The sequence below is a fragment of the Melospiza melodia genome, chromosome W (genome assembly GCF_035770615.1).
Source record: "Melospiza melodia melodia isolate bMelMel2 chromosome W, bMelMel2.pri, whole genome shotgun sequence".
NCBI lineage: Eukaryota > Metazoa > Chordata > Aves > Passeriformes > Passerellidae > Melospiza > Melospiza melodia.
In genome coordinates, this window is record NC_086225.1 from 17,538,619 (window position 1) to 17,552,097 (window position 13,479).

At 41.5% G+C, this 13,479-nt stretch overlaps 1 pseudogene; it reads left to right on the forward strand.

The window, feature by feature from the left end:
* The first annotated feature begins 4,890 nt into the window (after positions 1–4,890).
* LOC134431526 (vasculin-like) lies at positions 4,891–10,897 on the forward strand (annotated as a pseudogene).
* The last annotated feature ends 2,582 nt before the right edge of the window (positions 10,898–13,479 follow it).

The following is a 13,479-nucleotide window of genomic DNA, read 5'->3' on the forward strand; positions in this document are numbered from 1 at the left end:
TGGTTCTGGAGTAAATTTAAACAAGTGATGGTTTCAGCTCTCCTACCAGGAGGTGCTGCAAGCAAAGCAATGACTTTAGCAAAACAAATAGGGTGTTGGGCTAAGGGTGAATTGAATAAGACATCACAGATATTAGATATGTTAACTGCAGATGTACAGAGTGTTAATCACGCTGTTTTACAAAATAGAGCTGCCATAGATTTCTTACTGTTAGCACAAGGCCATGGGTGTGAAGAGTTTGAAGGGATGTGTTGCATGAATTTATCTGATCACTCTGTATCTATTCATGCTAAGATAAAAGAGCTACGGCTAGGGCTTAACAGCCTTAAGGAAGAAGAAGGACTGGGAATTGGTGAGTGGCTTAAAAGTTTCGGATTGGGACCATGGCTAAGAAACCTTGTAATATATGCTATAGGGATATTAGGTGTACTCTTATTGCTTTTACTTATATTGCCTTGTTTCTGTAGCTGTATCCAAAAAATGGTTAGTAGGATGATAGAGAAAACCTGGCAAACTAACCTCCTTTCTCAAAAAGAAAAAGACGGGGGAGATGTGGAGAGTTTAGTTCAAGCATGGCTTAAAGAAAAAGGCCATGAAGGCATACAGTTGAGAGAACAGTGAAAGGTAGTTGCGAAGCAGTTCCAAAAGCAGTTCCCAGGCTGATTACTATAAACAATTAGACTCTCTCATGCATCACTTTATAAACAATAAGGTTCTCAGACAGTCTTCCCATAACAAGCAAAATACCCTCTCTGGGAAAAGATGGCACCCTGGGAACAGATATGGAAGTTTTGGGAACCTTTCATATCACAGTGGGAACACTGGTTTTGTTTTTAGTAAACAATTATAGGTATTGTAAAACAAAAGGAGTGGTTAGAGTTTTCTCTGTTAGCCTATCGTGAACCTGGATTTTGGAATATGCATGAAGTTAATTAGCACTGTTATTTAAAGTGGCTGATCGATCAATAAATCGGAGTTCGATGCATTAAAGGATGGTTGTCTCCCCTTCACTTCAATACGACAGTCCCCCTCTTTCAGGCTCTGCAGAATCCCAGCTACCAGTGGAGGCGCAGTGCAGAACAAAATGGCCGCAGCATGGACCTGGGGTGATACTGGGGTTACTTTATTTGATGGTAAAACTCCCTGAGTCCAGGGTCCCAGGCACCAAACTGGGGGCAAACAACAGCTTATAAACTGGGGGAGGTCTCAGGGAAGGATACAATCTCTAGCTAATCAGAAAAGCTAGGGGTGAAATACAAGACAGGACATAAAACGTATAAACCAATGAAGGATTTCAAGGGAGGGGAACAGCTTGGGATAGGAGGGGTTAACAACTGTATCTGGGGGGAAGTGGGTTGAAACTTCTCAGGGAAGTAGCTAAGTAACAAACAGATAAACTGACACCTGGCTCAATTAAATAACAAAGGCAGGTCTGTGTCACTCTAAAAACAGGGAGAAAAAACCCAAAGGACTACCAAACCACTAATCAAACAATTAACATGCCAAATAAAAACACACTACAACACCCACCCACCTAGTTGATCAAAAGAAATCAGTTCATGTAATCTTTTTGGATTCAGTAAATCTTTTGATACTGTTTTTCCCAGGATCCTTCTGGACAAAATGTCCAGCCCACAGCTGGATAAACACATCATTCGATGGGTGAGCAACTGGCTCATGGATTGGGTGCAAAGGGTTATAGTGAGTGGGATGAAATCAGACTGGCCACCTGCCATTAGTGGGGTTCCACAGGGCTCCATCTTAGGCCCCGTGCTCTTCAACACCTTCATTAATGACTTGGACACAGGACTGGAAGGAATGCTAAGTCAGTTTGCAGATGATACAAAACTGTGAGGAGCTGTTGACTTCCTTGAATGCAGGGATGCCCTGCAGGGAGACCTCAACCAATTAGAAGGCTGGGCAATCACCAGCTGTATCAAGTTCAATAAGGGAAAATGCCGGATTCTGAATCTGGGATGTGGCAATCCTGGATAAATGGACAGAATGGGAAATGAAATGCTGGAAAGCAGTGCCACAGAAAGGGTCCTGGGGGTCCTGGTTGACAGAAAGTTGAATATGAGTCAGCAGTGCCCAGGCAGCCAGGAGGGCCAGCTGTGTCCTGGGGTGCATCAGGCAAAGCATTGCCAGCCAGTCGAGGGAGGTGACTGTCCTGCTCTGCTCTGCACTGGGGCAGCCTCACCTTGAATACTGTGTGCAGTTTTGGTCACCGCAATATAAAAAAGATATAAAGCTAATAAAAGGTGTCCAAAGGAGGTCAACAAAGCTGGCGAAGGGCCTTGAGGGGAAGCCGTATGAGGTGTGGTTGAGGACACTTGGTTTGTTGAGCCTGGAGGAGACTAAAGGGAGACCTTATTGCAGTATGCAACTTTCTCGTGAGGGGAAGAGGAGGGGCAGACACTGATCTCTTCTCTGGTGACTAGGGACAGGACCTGAGGGAATGGTCTGAAGTTGTGTCAGGGGAGGTTTAGGTTAGATATTAAAAAAAGGTTTTGCACCCAGAGGGTGGTTAGGCACTGGAACGGGCTCCTCAGAGAAGTAGTCACAGCACCAAGCCTGACAGAGTTCAAGAAGCATTTGGACAATATTCTTGGGTCCTTGTGTAACTCTTGGTGATGGTCCTGTGCAGTGCCAGGAGGTGGACTCAATCCTTGTGGGTCCCATCCAACTCAGCATATTCTGTGATTGAGAAAAACGCATTGGTGATATCAGTTATGGCACCACTGGGCTGCCTTTGACTCCAGTTTGAACTGAAGTTCCAGCATGTCCAGTACAGCAGCACTTAGTGGTGTAACTTCATTCAGGCCATGATAATCTAGTGTTAGTCTCCATTCAACTTTCTTACAGGCCTTATGTGGCTCTAAAGTGTGAGTGGGTCCTGTTGATCACTCTTTGGCTCTTCAGTCGATGAATTAGCTTCTGTATGGAATCAGGGAATCTGGGTCGGTGTGATATTGCCATGATCAGCACCTGTTGTTTTTTGACCTTCAGCAGTCCCACAACAAAAGGGTCCTCTGAAAGACCAGGCAAGGCAGACAGCTGCTTCATTTCCTCTGTGTCCAAGGCAGCCATCCTGACAGCCCACCAGTGCTCTTTTGGGTTCTTGAAATACCCTCTTCTGAGATGATCTACGCCAAGGATGTACGGAGCTTCTAAACCAGTCACAATAGTGTGCTTTTGCCATTCATTCCCAGTCAGGCTGATCTCAGCCTCCAATACAGTCAGCTGTTTGCATCCCCCTGTCCCTCCAGAAATACAAATGGATTCTGTCCCTGCAGAGCTTAAGGACATTAGGGTACACTGTGCTCCAGTGTCTGCTAAAGCCTTGTACTCCTGTGGGGCTGCTGTGCCAGGCCACCAAATCCACACAATCCAGTAAACCCAGTTATCCCTCTCTTTCACCTGACAGGAGGCCGGACCCCAATAGTCCTTGTCATAGGATTCTCCACTTCTTGTATAAATGGATTAGAATTTCTTTCCATATGATGAAGAGTAAAATTATCCCTTCTACTCTGCCTGGGGAACTGCCAATTGGATACTGGAGCAGTAGCTTTCCTGGAAGAACCTTCATTTGTGGTTTTTTTCCTTGAAATTCATATCCCCATGCCTCTAGGCTTGAGGTAGATTTTCTACCCCTTTTCCTCATCTCCACTCTGTGGTCCCATAGGTAAAATCACAGGGTACCCTGTGATGTGGACTTTTCATATCTTCTCTCTTGAGAGAAAGAATGCCTCCTGTCAATCACGGGGATGTGGGTACATACAGGTGAGGAGTAGGATATATTCTCTCTGAATTGCTGGAACTCCCAGATCAGTTTATCTGGTAGTTTCTCCACAGCCAAGATAAGGGAGGAAAATATACTGTCTTTGTATTCCTGGATTTGACAATCGCTTCATCCACTCTGGGTGGTACATTATCTTTCAGATTAATGTTGCCAAGGGGTTGGCATGCATCATTGGTGAACTTTGTGCAAATTTTTGCCACATTGGTCATAGGTATAGGACTTTGTCTGGATCTGTGGGGAACTGCACATTGTTTAGGTTATAATAAATAATCTCTTGCATGGCTAATTCCCTCAGGTATTGGATACCTTTATTGCAGTCTATTTGCCTGGGTGAAATGGAATATCTTCCTTGTAGGATGCCTTTCCCTCATTCTTGAAAGGAGCAGCCTCCAGAGGCTAAGGGCTTGTGTCTTTTTTCCCATCACTTTGTCGATGCCTGCTTCCTTAAAAAGTGATCTCAACTGCTTGGGTTCCTTACCTTCTAATTCCAAACTGCTAACCCCATTATCCAAGCATGGGAGCAGCCAGGTGGTAACATGCTCACCTGAATATTTTTATATTTCCTGCATCTCACTCAAGGATATGTATTATGTGGTTATCTCTTCTGTCTCTTCCTCTTGTTCCTGTGTTAACCCTTGTGTAATGGCACTGAAAATGGCCCTTGTGATAGCCCTGCTGGTTTGCTCTCTTGGATCTCCTTATTTTCCTTTACTAAAGCTCTTTTATGAGATTACATTTATGTGCATTTCTTCTTGTATATAGGGGCAACTTATACCAGCACAGGTTGTTTCTCTGATTCAGCTGTAGGGCCTGTTGTCTTATTGTCAGATCTAGAGACAACATTTTTCCCCTGAGGGTACAGAGTAGTGGTGAACTAGGCTTGGTAGGCCTGGGGCAAGCCCCAGCACATTGCAGCGGTTTGTGTCTCTCTGGAATTGCCAAGGTGACATCACACCTCTGAGGTGCTCACAGGAGTGAGAATATATGATAACAACAACTCTGCAGACACTAAGATCAGTGGAGAAGGAGGGGGAGAAGGTGCTTCAGGTGCCAGAGCAGTGATTCTCCTGCAGCCCATGGTGAAGACAATGGTGAGGCAGACTGTGTCCATGCAGCCCCTGGAGATTAATGGTGGAGCAGATATTCCCTTGCAGCCCCTGGAGGACCCCATGCCAGAGCAGGTGGATGCCCAAAAGAAGTCTGTGACCCTGTGGGATGCCCTTTGCTGGAGCAGGGTCCCGGTAGGGACCTGTACACCCATGGAGGAGCCCACACTGGAGCAGGTTTGCTGGCAAGACTAGTGACCCTATGGGGAGCCCACACTGGAGCAGTCTGTTCTTGAAGGACTGCACCCTGTGGAAGGGACCATGCTGGAGCAGTTCATGAACTATTGCCCATGGAAAGGACTCATGCTGGAGAAGTTCATGGAGGATTGTCTTCTGTGGGGGAGACCCTGTTAGGAATGGAGAGAGAGAGCTTAGACAAGTCCTGCCTTTGACTCAGATTTCTGGCAGTAGCTCTGTTTGGGGCAGTCTGCACCCCAGATTGCTCTCACTTGCTAGTTCTTAATAATGGCTGATTAGGTCTATTACAAAATTAATTATTTATTTAATAGATACAAATTTAACAGACATAAGACTTTTACAGACTATGTACTACACAGGAATAAAACAAAAAGAACTACTAGTAGATAAAATACAGTGCATGATAAAGGTACCTATATAAATATATATTCCTAGAGTATTACGCTTTCAAATCTTGCTAAGTGCACAACACCCCAAAAGTAAATAGAAACACTTTTTCTCATTTTTCTTTTTAAACTATACTGTAATTGATGCTCTCTGTTTCTCATTTGCTTTTTTTTTTTGAAAAGTGCAAGAGCTGTCCAAAGGAGAGTGAAAAAGATGTTTTAAAGTTAGACAATTGAAATGCCATTTGTATACATGCTTTTAACAGAAATACAGATACCTAGTAGAAAACTATCATTTGCAAATAAGTACCTCCAGAATTTATCCCAGTTATTGATATAGATGCACTGAATTGTTTGCAAATTTAACTCTATATAAAAAGTATAAACAGTATTTGTGAGAGAGGATTAATTGCTCATAAACAGTCTCTTTTTCACAATAAAGCAGGTATTTGCTCTAAATTATGGTTGTAGTTATTATTTGCTTTTAAAAATTATTTTTTCTAAATATTCCTGAAAATAATCCTATTGTACTAATGGCTCTCTAAATTTTTGTTTAAATTTTTGTTTAGCCTACACAGTGGATAAGTCAAGCAAAAGAAAATAAACCTGGGAATCTATTTTCTCATTAATCTGAATATGGTATTGGCAATTTCAGTCCTCTCAAATCAACTGCCTAGGCATTTGCAGTATTACAGAAATCAATAAAAGAGGTAAAGCAATGTCTGTAGTTTTTATCAAATCTATCAAATTTTAAATTTGGTTGGATAACTGGATCAGTAAGCTTTATGCAGAACTATACTAAATAAGTTTGTTTTTGTGGAAGTTAGTGTGGGAGAGAGAAATATGGAGCGTACATCACTGGCCTTTAAGCACTGTGGTATTTGCTTTGTAAGTTCAATTTGTAATAAATGTGGTGTATTAGGAAGTATAACCTGATGGATTTGAACTTCAAAATTGCTAATAGTGTGAACACTTCAGAAGGTTCACTGTTTGTTATCAGGGGTTCATAAACCTTCATATCCGGGATTGCATCTAAGAACTGTATCTCCCCTCTACTTTTTACTGCGGATGGATATGAAAGCAGAAACCACAGGTGCCTATGAATCTTTGTCATTTATTCAAAGTTTTCTAAATGAATAGACATAAGATTTTTTCCTTTTTTTCTGACCTCCCCCTACATTAGTGTAATCGGTCAAATTTGTTATTTATTGAGAAAGTTGATCAGCCTCGTTTAACAAAATTGACAAGAATGCGGATTGATAAGAGTGAATTTTTGAAAGCATTGAAACAAGATAGAGTGGAAGAAGAACATGAAGATGAGAATCATGCTGAGCAAGAGAAGGTAGTTTTGTTCATACCTATTGTAGATCCAGCAGTAACAGTTCTCAGACTGAACATAAGCTACTTTTTATTTGGCTGTAAACAGGTCTTAAGTCATGGTCCTGATCGCTAAATGAAGGAAAGTAGTTACCTTTTGATGAATTTTTAAAAGTTGCTCCAAGTGCTACTCTTTCTTTAGTGCTTCTTAGTTTCTTTTTTTCTTTCTATAGTATCTGTTCATACATGTTAGAAACAAATGTGGCTGAGATTATTAGCAACAATAAAGTACACTAACTGAATCTTTGTGAAGGGCAGTGTTTCACACCTTGGCTGTTAGTTATCTTAGAAAATAATTCATGAAAAAACTTGGTTTTGCTTAAACAAGTTCCTTTCCAATTTGATTGTTTAGATAGCCAAAAGCTCTCTATTCTTGGTCTAGTCATGAGGGCACTAGTTTGATTTATACATATGTAAAGAACCTGGTTTTACTTCCTAATTCAGAACTTGAAGGTCTATAATGTGTATATTATTATGTGTCAGTTTTCTTTCTATTTGAATCAGTTTATGCAGTGCATAGCTGGCACCTGAGAATATTTTTGTCAGTGCTACCAGGGACCAACAAGCCATTTAGCATAGTTATCATACATTGTCCAAGAGAAGAAATGGAATGCATTATTCAGGATGAGGTGATTCAAAGCCTGTTTGCTCTGAGTGATTTAAAGTGTAAACAAAAAAAGGAGCACAAATTATAAATCAACCAGATAAATAAAATTAGTGGTTTTGAGGAAGGGTTATTCAGATAGATGAAAAAAAATACAAAACAGTGCAAGTGTGCACAGCTCATAAAAGATTTCTTTTCTGACCCTGTTCCTATATTGGGCAAAATAAAATTTGCTCTAATGGGACTGTACAACTTAGCTGTATGTGTCAGTTGGGAAATGAGGCAAAGTGAAAATTTTCCAGGATAGAAATCCATTTTAATTTAGGTGAAATGTACATTTTTTAGTTGAGTCTGTGGTTAGAAACCATAGTTATTTAGCCAGACTGCAAGGCCTAAGCTCAGTGAAGTTACTTCAGTGAAGGACAGAGATAAAGGGGAGGAGACAGAAGATGATAGAGAGAGACAGGGACTGCTGTAAGGGCAAGTCAACCTGACCTCGGAATTTTTTCTGATAAAAAGGAACTAGCGGTAAATGTCACATGAAACCCATAAAAATGAATATGTATGAACCTATTGTGAAACTGTATGCATATGTATTTGAGAGAGAGATAAAAAGAGACCTGAAGTTCTCAGAGGTACGCATGCCCTTTTAGAGAGAGCATTCTCCGCATGGGTCCAGCGCTGCAATAAACAAACATACCAGCTTTACAACTTTTACAAAGTTGTGGAGTTCTTTTCTCCGCAAAACAGAAAGGTCTGTATCTTTCCATTAGGCATTTTATGGCTGTGCACCCTGAGATGGATGTTGGGGAAAATGCTGTTCATCTGTGTTTAAGAAACACACAAAATTTTGATTTAAAATTTTAAAAATCTTTAAAAATCACTGTCTTGAGCTTCAGAATTCTAAACATGAATTTGGTGAAAATTTCTGTTTCTGAAATTGTCTTGAGTTCTTAATACGTTCATGATACCTATGGTCAAATACATTCTGTTGTCCCTGATTTTCAGAAGCAGTGTGTGCATTTGGTGTTTAGTAGTGAAAATTGTAATGTCCTTGGGCAGGTGTATGTATCACGTAGCCTGGAGTTATTAAGTGCATGCATCTTCTTCCCTGCTTTTGTTGTTTCACTAACAGATGTGAAAAGATGTTAAAGAAATTATGCAACCAATAGTTGTCCTACTTCTAACATTCATTTTAATGATCATCAATAGAAAACATGGTGTGCAACTGAGTGCATAGGGAGATAACCGTGCAACAGACATCTATGACAGGATACTGTTGATGAAATTTTAAGGCCTGCAGTGACAGATTTCACCACTGAAATAATGGGACATGATCAGCAGCTGAATCATGCTTGGAAGATATTTTCCCCTAATAGATTAAAATTTTTAAAATATTTTTATTAATTTTATTTGAGATATATATAAGATGCAGTCTTCAGGTGTATGATTTGACAGGTGAATATGTTTATTAGGCGCTTCTTATAAAATTCTTGCCCAGCATTTCTGAAGACAGCACTGTGAGTGGGAGGGGAATGATGATGGATGGTCTTGATTGTGGACTCTAAAGTATGATTTTGTACAAGTGCAGAACTGGCTGGTTGAGCAACTAACTCCTGCTTTGGATAATGCTGTTATGTGCAAAGTTTAGGGATTTCATTGTCAAAAGGGTGTTGGCTAGATAATGTTCATACTATTCTCTTTGTTTTGACAGTTGGTAAGACTTCTATTTGGTTCATTACTAAATAAGAATTACAGGTTGCTGAATGAGTAAAGTTTAAAGAAACATTTCTCATTTATAGAATTAAAGAGCTTTTAATATTTGAGTGAGCCTGAACAGTCTGCTTTCTAAATAAACTTTCTTTCTAGTTCTAATTTCATGGCTAGCAAGTTACAGTTGCTGAAACAACAGCCTGAGAAGCTGTGATGCATTTAGGGAAAGCTGAATTTAAAGAGCAGTATCCAATCTTAACTATCAAAATAATAAGTTTGAATTTTAAGATATGTTTGAAACTTTGTAGAAAAAAAATTGACACTGAGCATGGGAGTTGATTTCTACATTACTTGATTGGTGGCATAACTTAGGATTTCTGTGGTATCCAGGTATTGCAAACTCTAGAAGTATGAACAGAATTACCCCCAAAGTAGTTAGAGCATCTCCATTTAAACAATTTAAATTAAACAGAATCACTGAATTGAAGCATTTGCAGACATATACTTGTGAATGAAATCTAAACTTTGTAATAATAATTATTATTATTAACAGGATGATGAGTCCTTTAACTTGCACAACAGCAACAGTCCTCATCATGTGAGAGATATAAACCAAAACTTTGAAAATGAAATTCCACAGGAGAATGGCAATGCTCAACAGATCATTCGGTCTTCAGCTTTCCCTTGGGCAGATGTTCTTTCAAGCTCACTTGAGGCAGAGCATAGGTATGTACTTTATTATAATATAAAGAGTGTTCCTTTATGGTAAGTGATCATGTCTTAAATTCTTAATAGTTCAGAAGTCAGAATCTGAAAACTGAGAACACATAAAATGTTTAATGAATACTGTCAGTCTAACTCTCAGACATGCACTAATTTAACATGGAATGTACTTTATACTAGACTTGTGTAGTGACATCTTAAACTTGCTTAACTAAAAATTTGATGTGTTTCATTATAAATAAATAAAGCAAACTACATAGTGATTTCATCCCTCAGATTTTGGTCTGCATGTTTAGGAAAAACAATGCGTGCAATTTTTATTTGAATTAATTGTACTTTAAAAGCTACATCTTATATAAAACTTCAGTGAGTATTTCCTCATTGTTAAAGAAAGTAATTATTTCTGTAGCTGACTACTTGATGCTGTCAGTGTATTGGGTCTGGCTGACCTGGAGTTCATTTCCCCATAGCAGCCCTCCCAGTGCTGTGCTTTGCATTGGGAGCTGGAAAGGTGCTGATAACACACCCATGTTTTGGCTGCTACTGAGCAGCACTGTCACAGCATCAGGGCTGTCTTTCCAACAATTTTCCCCCAATCAAGGGGCTGGGAGTGGACGAGATCCTGGGAGGGGACACAACTAGGCCAGTTACCAAGCTGCTGGAATATGATGCAGGGGTGCTTTGAACCACCTTCCTCCACATGGCCATTGTGCACAGGGCATCCTTTGGATCTTTAGGGATATTATCACTTTTTAGATCACTATAGCTGACTTCCAGCACTGCTAATTCTCACAAGTACTGGATACCTTTTTTCTACAGTGGTCCACTTTCCTGGGGAGTTCACAAGATCCTCCTTAAATGGATATCTTGCCCTCATGCTTGAGAGAAGCTGTCTCCAGAGGCTGCAAATTGCTCCTTCTCCAATTAGTTTTTCAATTTCCTGATCTTTAGCAAGAGATCCCAGTTGTTGGGCTTCATGACCTTCTAACTGCTCACTGTTGGCCCCATTATCCCAGTATTAAAGCAGCAAGGCAGAAATCTGCTCACCTGGCTGGTGGCTGTAATATTTTGCAAGTCCCGAAGTTCTGATGAGGTCTGGGATCAAGTAACTTCAGTTTCCTGTTTGACTTGCCTCACTCCTCTCAATTTCTTTGAGAGGACCTGTTTCTTGATCTGGTACCTCCTCTCCTACTTCTTGTTCTTCTTTTTCTTCTTCTTGTTCTTCTTGTTCTTCTTGTTCTTCTTGTTCTTCTTGTTCTTCTTGTTCTTCTTCATCTTCTTCTTCTTCATCCTCTTTCATTTCTAATCAATGATATGGACTTGTAACTTACCTTATCCATTTTTTTTTCAATACTGGGGCAATTACTGTAGTTGTTCTTTTGGTCCCTATCTCAGCTATAGTGTCCTCAAATGCAGTTTGGGTTTCTGCTTCAACTACAGTCCTCTGAGAGTACTGAAGTGTCTTAATAGGCATAGACCAGGCCCCAGTACAGGGTGAGGAACTGCTGGTTTTCAGTGGGGTAGACAAGGCACCCTTCTATCAGGTGACCCGTCAGTTTGGCAGGGCTGGTTACCTGTTCAGGTGTAAAGTGCCAGGTAATGGGAGGTGAGAACTGCCCTAGGAACCTGCCCAAATTCTTCCACCCACCCTCCCAGTCAGGAACTGGATTCCTCAGGGCAGATTTCAGTATCTCTTCACCTAAAGTTTGTTTTCTCTTACAGCAGGATGGCACCAGATTCCACGAACCCCATAGTGTGCAAACAGTATTAGTTAATATTATTACCAGTATTAAGCAGCTTACATAAGGATGAGCAATGACCATGGGAGGCTACATTATAAAACCATTCACATAAATCTCAGGCAGAGGGAAGTGTATTCCCCCAGTGTCCACAGAAGACAGCTCCCCCAGCATAACAAGGCCATCAATGTAAGGCAAAGCATAGAGCCATTGTTTATATTAGTATGTTCTCTAACAGCAAAATAGAGATAAGCAGTGCAGCTGACAAGTTCTGTATCCCGCACAGGAGCTTGCTACTCAATAACTACTATTACTATATCATGCAAGGCATATATAATTGCCTTTGTCTCATCCCTGTTTGGATGCCAAAAAAGACTGTAGTTGGTTAAACTTGGCTGGATGCCAGACACTCACAAAGCCTCTCCGTCACTCGCCTCCACAGCTGGACAGGGGAGAGAAAATAAAATGTTCGTGACTTGAGATAAGGACAGAGAAAGATCACTCACCAAATACCGTCATGCTCAAAACAGACTTGAATTAGAGATTTTAATTGAATTTATTATACACAAAATAAGAGCAGGACACTGAGAAGTAAAATAAGACCTTCAAAACACCTTCCTCCAACCCCTTCCTCCTTCCCAGCTCTACATCCTCCCCCAGTGGTGCAGGGAGACAGGAGTGGGAGTTAAGGTCAGTTCATCACAAGTTGTTTCTGCCTCTGCTCAGGGAGAGGAGTCCTTCCCCTGCTCCAGTGTAGGGTCCCTCCTACACAGGATAGTTCTCCATGAGTCCATCCCCTGGGCAACATTTCTCCACAAACTGCTGCAGCGTTGGTCCCTTTCCTCAGGGGGCAGTCCTTCAGGCACAGCCTGCTCCAGCCTGGGTCCTTCACAGGATCACAGGTCCTACCAGGAAACCTGCTCCAGCATGGGCTCCTCTCTCCATGGGTCCACAGGTCCCTGACAGGAGTCTGATCCAGCACAGGCCTCCCACAAGGTCACAGCCTCCTCTCAGGCATCCACCTTCTTCACCATGAGTCTCCTCCATGGGCTGCACATGGATCTTTGCATCCCTGTGGATTTACATGGGCTGCAGGAGCACAGCTGCCTCACCATGGTCTTCACCATGGGCTGCAGGGGAATCTCAGCTCTGGAACCTGGAGCACCTCCTGCAGAGTTGTTCCTCTCACATATTGTCACCTCGCTCTTCTCTGGCTGCAGTTATATCTGTGCAATCGTTTTTTTTTTTTTTTTTTTAATATGTTGTCACAGAGGTGTTACCACCATTTCTGATTGGCCCAGTCTTGGCCAGTGGCACATTCATCCTGGAGCCAGCTGACATTGGCTGTGCTCGACATGGAGGAAGCTTCCAGCAGCTTTTCACAGAAGCCACCCCTGTAGCTCCCCACTATCAAAACCTAGCCATGTAAACCCAATACATTCAGTGATATCACAAGGAAATGCACTTGAAAGGGAGAAAGTAACTTCAGAAAAGGATTGAAACAATTCTAGTATCTCATAATACTAGAGAAATACTACATAGAAAAGGACTTGGGGAAGCTGGTCGACAGCCAGCTGAACATGAGCCAGCAGTGTGCCCAGGTGGCCAAGAAGGCCAATTGCATCCTGGCCTGTATCAGAAATAATGTGGCAAGCAGGACTAGGGAAGTGCCATGTACACAGTACTGGTGAGGTACCTTGAGTACTGTGTTCAGTTTTGTGCTCCTCATGACAGGAAAGACACTGAGGTGCTGAAGCCTGTCCAAAAAAGGGCAACAAAGGTGGTGAAGGGTCTGGAGCACAAGTCTTATGAAGAATGGCTGAGGGAGCTG